The sequence below is a fragment of the Ochotona curzoniae genome, unplaced genomic scaffold (genome assembly GCF_017591425.1).
Source record: "Ochotona curzoniae isolate NIBS_2020 unplaced genomic scaffold, NIBS_Ocur_1.0 scaffold_2683, whole genome shotgun sequence".
Taxonomy (NCBI): domain Eukaryota; kingdom Metazoa; phylum Chordata; class Mammalia; order Lagomorpha; family Ochotonidae; genus Ochotona; species Ochotona curzoniae.
Genome location: NW_024467100.1, coordinates 8,886,141 through 8,892,140, shown reverse-complemented (window position 1 = coordinate 8,892,140; position 6,000 = coordinate 8,886,141).

Genomic DNA, 6,000 nt, shown 5'->3' with positions numbered 1-6,000 from the left:
CGCACCTCTTGGTGGGAACCTCAGCACAGCTAGGGTTGTCCCCTTTGCTCCCCAAACGGGTCTGTTCCCAGCCACAGATCACTTGCCTGCCAATGGATGCTCTGACTCAGCTTGGCACAGCCCCTCCCCTGTCCCGAACGTTGCCTTAGACACTGTGGCTTAGTGTCCCTGGCTCCCGCGGACCAGCAGGTACAAGAGCCTAGCTTGGCATGACCTCTGCTCCCTCCTGGTTTCTAGTTTTACTTGTGGGCTAAGGTTTGCTCAGTCGGGCCTGATCTACTCTGTTCCATTACTAGTTGACACATTGGCCAGCTGTTGGAGTTACCTTTGCAGGACAAGCCCCAAGCCTTAGCTTCTGCATGACTGGTATTTGGTGGTCAGCATTATTAGTGATTAAAAGTTTTGCTAAGGAAGAGTTACTGCCTGTTTCAGGTCCAAGAAGCACAATGGGTTCAACCTGGAGCTAATTAAGCAGCAACTCAAAGAACCAAATCCCCAGAGCTCCCCAGAGGGGGGGCCAGCAGGTGGAGCCTGGCACCAAATGGCGCACTGGCTGCCCGGGAAACAGCTCAGTACATGGCGGCTATGCACATGGCAGCTGTCTGGGATCCAGGCATGAGACGCCCCGTCCTGAGACCCACCAGCTGCTGGAAGGCTGCTGGAGGTTTAAATAACCCAGGCCCAAGGTCGCGCCCCTCCCAAATCCCATTCACCGCCCCATGAAGGTGGCGGGTGGGTCCCGGACCTGCCCAGTCCCGGAGACCTCCCCCCTCAGTCTACTCACCCCGAAGGAAGCAGCCCCCAGAACCCAACAGGCCCGGGAAACAGCTCAGCACATGGTGGTTGTGCACATGGCGGCTGTCCGGGATCCAGGCATGAGACGCCCCGTCCTGAGACCCACTGGCTGCCTCACTTCTAATCCAGCTTCCTGATAATGGCTTGGAAAATTAGCAGAGGATAATCCAGTGCTTGGGCCTTTGTATCAATGAGGGAGACCAGGATGAAGCTTCTGGCTCCTGGCTTCTGACTGGTCCAGTCTGGCCATTGCCACCGTTGGGGAGTCAATCAGTGGATGAAAGATATCTCTCTGTCTCTCCTTCTCTCTGTAACACTTTCAAGTAAAATAAAGAAATCTTTGTTAAAACACCCACAAGTATCTGCTTTGTTCAGATGATTTATATATATATTATCTTTATTATTTTTCTTTTAAGGTAATATATTTATTTAATTTTTAAATGTTTGCCACATAGATTGCAGAGGGATGCAGGCCTCTTAGTAGGATGGAGAGGGGTAAGGTGGTAGAGGAAGGCTGGGGGAAGGAAAAGCCTCCTGCGACCACAGCATGGGAAGATGTTATGCTGCTCTTTGCTTCCAGATCACATCAGTGCCAGGGAACGGAGAGGGTCCCCCAATATCGTCCTAGAGATCCTTGAGTAGTCTTGATTGGTCTGAGATATTGCTGGCATCATTGTGCCAAAGGTGAGAAATTGCTTCCAGTGCCCGTTGGCTGCCATGTCCATTTCAGTATGTCCATGGCCAGAACTTGGCCTGTGCTGTTTTCAAACTACTTTTCTTTCCACTTCCTTTGATGTGGCACTCGAGGTTCTCTGTTAAATCAGAGAGGCCAGATTCCTGCCTTTTTAAAAAAAATTTATTTTTATTATTTATTTATTGGGAAGGCGGATATACAGAGAGGAGAGACAGAGAGGAAGATCTTCCATCCGATGATTCACTCCCCAAGCGAGCACAACGGCCGATGCTATGCCAATCCGAAGCCAGGAGCCTCTTCCGGGTCTCCCACGCGGGTACAGGGTCCCAAAGCTTTGGGCCATCCTTGACTGCTTTCCTGGGCCACAGATAGAACCGGCGCCCATATGGGATCCCGGGCGTGCAAGGCGAGTACCTTAACCACTGCGCCACCGCGCCAGGTCCCCTATTCCTGCCTTTTGTTTGTATCTGGGTGTGCTGTCTGTCCTTGCATGGAGTCAGCAATGGGGATGCTTTGAGGCTGGGCTATATGTCTATGTTGACCTTATGTCGATGTGTCTATGTGATTCCCAGGGGCTGGGGATCAGATGAAGCAGTCTAGCGGGGAATGGCCCACCCCAACCCCAGGCCATGCGTGCATCAGTGGGTGTAGTGACTTAGCTAGGAATATCCCTAAGGACTCGTGTCATTCCAGCACCCAGTTCTGGCTCTGTGTGTGTACTGAAAGGTGCAGTAACCTGGCCCACTCCCAATCTCAGCTCCTGCTTATACCAGTGGGTGCTGCAACCTGGCTGGGGAGACACCTAGGGATTCTTAAGACTCCTAAGGACCCTAATGTTCCTGTCTCTCATGTGTGGCAACAGCTGCTCAGCCTATTCTGGCCTGGCCAACCCCAACCTCAATATTACCTCATCTTGTGTATAACCTCATACAACATACTCAATTCATAAATCAGAACCAGGGATCAGAGAGACTGAATATCTTGCCAATAAGATGGGAAAGCTTTTCAAAATTGCTCTTCTTAGGCTCAGTGTCTACATTTTTGAAAAGTGATGTAGAGAAAGCTAGTAAGATCTTGCTTATTGTTACAATGGAAGAAAGAAAGAAGTTAAATATTCTGTGTTTTTTTTTTTTTTTTTTTTTTTGCAGAGTATTAAGCCTCATGCTGGGTATTGTGGACCATCCCTGCTTCAAACAAGCCACTAGTTGGGACAGGAATGTTGAGACTCCTATACCATATTTCCCCTCTTGCTGGAAGGCTATGCAAGAAATCGGCTGCAGGCTCAAGTTCATTCCTGTTACCCTCCAGTTGTCTGAGGGGCACTTCAAAAAGTTCATGGGTGAACTGCCTGGGTTTCTTTTTTTTTAATATTTATTTTTATTATTATTATTATTTTTATTGGAAAGGCAGATATATAGAGAGGAGAGACAGAGAGGAAGATCTTCCCTCCAATGATTCACTCCCCAAGTGAGCGCAACGGCCGATGCTATGTCGATCCAAAGCCAGGAGACTCCTCCGGGTCTCCCACGCGGGTGCAGGGTCCCAAAGCTTTGGGCCGTCCTCGACTGCTTTCCTGGGCCACAGGCAGGGAGCTGGAAGGGAAGCGGGGCTGCCGGGATTAGAACTGGCGCCCACATGGGATCCTGGGCGTGCAAGGCGAGGACCTTAACCACTTGCGCCACTGTGCCGGGCCCACTGCCTGGATTTCATGTGATTTTTTTTTTTTCAAAAAAAGATAAACTTAACTTTTAGTTCCACTTTCAAAAAGACCTTTGAAATAGCATTTCATTTCACTGGGAGGTTGCTTTACCTTTCCAAAATTTGGTTTCCTTGTCTATAAAATGTAGTTGAAAATGGTCTTTCATGAGCTATTGTGGGAATCAAAACAGAAAAGGCCATGTAAAGTACTTAGTGTTGTGCTGGCTCATAGAAACTGATAACCAAATCTTAGCAATTAAAACATCATGCTAAGAATCAAACTAACTTCCTCAAACACAAGTTTCTTTTCCTGGAACCTGCTCTTTGGGTGTAGGCTATGGATGAATCAGGAACTAAGGTCATACCCAGGGCTCTTGCAGAGAAGCCAGGCTAAGCACTTACATTTGAAGGTACTGGATGTGGCTTTTAAATCCTAGACTAATAATAGGCACGTTTTCCTTTGGGATGGGGTAAGTGTTCTAGTCAGGAGCTGGAGTAGCAAGGAGTGATGAAACGATGAAGTGGGGAAGAAGAGAAGATAATGTGGGAGATGGCAGGAGGAATGAATTCTTTGGCTGAATGCGAATATAAATAGATGAAGGACGGTTAGAAAGAGTAGGAGGAGAGGAAAAGAGTAGTAAAAGAGAAAGACAATAATAACAAAGGGATAAGAAAACTTCTATCGGTTGGCCCTACGAAAAAAATCAGAAAACTTGCTAAGGCCTATGGGAATCCTATCCACCCTAGTTTGTGGGAGAAGTCTGTATGAGAATATTATGCAATTGTTTATGCCTGGGTCGTACAAATGTCAGTAACCCAGATATCTCGTGGTTCACACTGCATGGAGGGAACAAAATATGGAGAAACCAAAACAGTGAATATTAAAATCCTGGTGCTTTTGTTGCTCAGGGGCTCTTGTCTAGCTATTGATTTCTCTCTCCCATTTAAATCAAGACCTTAGCAAATTTTCTTGTCTTCCAGGACCATCAAAAACAAAAACAAAAACAAAGACAAACATTCTGTGTGCAGTGCGATGGTTTAGTGGCTAAATTTTCACCTTGCACACACCAGGTTCCCATGTGGGTACCAGTTGGTGTCCAGGATGCTCCACTTCCCATCCAGTTCCCTGCTTGTGTCCTGGGAAAGCAGTCAAGGGTGGCTAAAAACCTTGGGACACTGCACCTGCGTGGGAGACTCAGAAGAAGCTCCTGGCTCCTGACTTTGGATTCACTTAGCTCCAGCTGTGGCCACCATTTCTTAGTGATCCAGTGGCTGGAGGGTCTTTCTCTGTCTCTCCCCTCTGTAAATGTGCTTTTCCATAATATATACACACACACACACACACATATATACACACACACACACACACAAAGAACACCCTCAAACTAACAAAAAATATAAAGGTCTCATTTAAAGAAGCAAAAATAAATGCTTTAGTTTGGGGTTATCACACATTGTGCTGTTGTGAATATGGCTATAATACGCATGTCTTGGTGCACAAAGACATGCATTTGTGCATGTAGTAGGCAGTTCATTTGTTAGGTCAGGATCTATACTGCATTGCTGTACATGATATGCACCTATTTCAATTTATCATGTACAGCAGGTATTCACCTGCTGTAGGTCTACCTACAGAGTGATGTGGGGATCTTTGGATCCAGTCTTTAGATTCTCTGATTCTACTATAGGGCCTTAGTATAATGTGTTTAACTGTAGGTCTTTTGTATAATGGGTATATCCACCAGTGTTCATATCCACTAGCCTTCTATTTTCCCCATCAATGCCTGCTATGCTCCTGATGTTGCCTTATTACCCAAATCATGCAATTTTATTTTTAATTGCTCTTCCATTCTCCCTTACAGCATTCTCTATTGTTGCTTAGGACCCATACTCATTATATGTATTACATTTGGCACTCTGAGAAGATAAGGTTTCCCAAGTGTGTTTAAGGCTGAAATTTCTGTCTTTCTTCACTTTATACTGTTTTCCCCACTTAAGGGATCCCCACTCCATCGGTGTGTTCAGGTATTTCTTGGGGATAATATGAAGGAAGGCCCACCATACTAAGCAAAAAACATGATGTTTTAGGGAATTGAAGTTTTAATTTTAGGATCAGTATTTATTGGCTGGTGGGAAGTCATTAAAAATTTCTACACTAATTTTTTTCCAGCAGTAAAATGCAGATTAACATTACCTATTCTACATTCCTATTGAAGAATCCTCTGGAAAACATTTGTGTGCCTAAATTGTACCAGGGGTTAACATGTACTGGATCCAACAGTGAATGAAATCAGGAAGGAATTTTGGATTGCCTGCTGGATTAAATTTAACAATATTTATATCATAAGAGTTGTATACATAGTAAAGGTGCTTGGAAATGTATTTAACAAGTGTTTCCTGATTATAATGTTCTAGTATGTGTTGTAAGCATGAGGATTCAGAAGATTAGCAAGCAAAATGAATTAGTTAAATCAGACAGTGAGATGCTATATGGTTTACACACATAAGAGCAAACAGAAGTATTTTGGAATGTAATGTTTCCTTCAGATGCTTAAAGCAAGCCGCCCAACAGAACAGTAGCAATGGTGGTAAAAAGATAATCAAAAAGTAAAGCCAGAGGGCAGTTGTGGAAACAGTGGATTAAGCCATCACTTGGAGAGCTTGCTTCCTAAGTCAGAGTGCCTGGAATTGAGTGCTACTTCCATTTGGGTTGGAATCCAGATTTGGTTAAGGTCCAGCTTCCTGCTGATGCATAATCTGGGGGGCAACAGGTGATGGTTCTAGTATTGGAGTACTTGCCACTCATGTGGAAG